Below are 798 nucleotides of genomic sequence, written 5' to 3' on the forward strand. Positions count from 1 at the left end.
TAAACATTAAAAAAAAAAAAAAAGCTACATGGTGGCACATACCTGTAGTCCCATCTACTCAGGTGGCTAAGGTGGAGGATCGCTTGACCCCAGGAGGTTGAGGCTGCAGTGAGCTGAGATCACACTAGTGCACTCTAGCCTGGGCAACAGAGTGAGACCCTGTTTCAAGAAAAGAAATTTACAAGAAAATGGGTTGAAATTTGAAATAGTATAGTCAGGGTAGTCTCACTGAGAAGGGGGTGACATTTGAGCTAAGATCTGGAGGTGGCGGGGGAATCAGCTGTGGGCTGTTTGGGGGAAAGGTGTTCCCACAGTAGCAGGAATGAGGGAGTAGTTTGTGCAAAGGCCCTGTGCAGGAGCATACCTGACTTGTTCAGGAAATGGCAAGGAGCCCACTTTGAATGGACAACAGAAGAGTAGGAGAAAACAGCAGAGAGGATATTGTAGGGCAATTTTAAAACTTTGGCTTTTACTCTGAGTGAGATGTAAAGACACTAGAGTTTTAAGGAGGAGTGACATGACTGGACACGTATTAAAAGGATCACTGGGGTTGCTATGTTGAGGGTGGACTGTGAGAAGGAAGAAATGAGATCAATTTGGCTGCTATGGTAGTAATCTCGGAAAGAGACAGACAAGGCAGTGGAGGTGCTTGTGTCTCCGAGGGTTTAAATTAAGGAATCAAGCATAGTATCAGTTGGGTAATGTCATAATGATACTTTAAAAAAATGACTCTATAGGCCGGGCGTGTTGGCTCACACCTGTAATCCCAGCACTTTTGGATGCCAAGGTGGGTGGATC

The sequence above is a fragment of the Mandrillus leucophaeus genome, unplaced genomic scaffold (genome assembly GCF_000951045.1).
Source record: "Mandrillus leucophaeus isolate KB7577 unplaced genomic scaffold, Mleu.le_1.0 Scaffold1208, whole genome shotgun sequence".
Lineage (NCBI taxonomy): Eukaryota > Metazoa > Chordata > Mammalia > Primates > Cercopithecidae > Mandrillus > Mandrillus leucophaeus.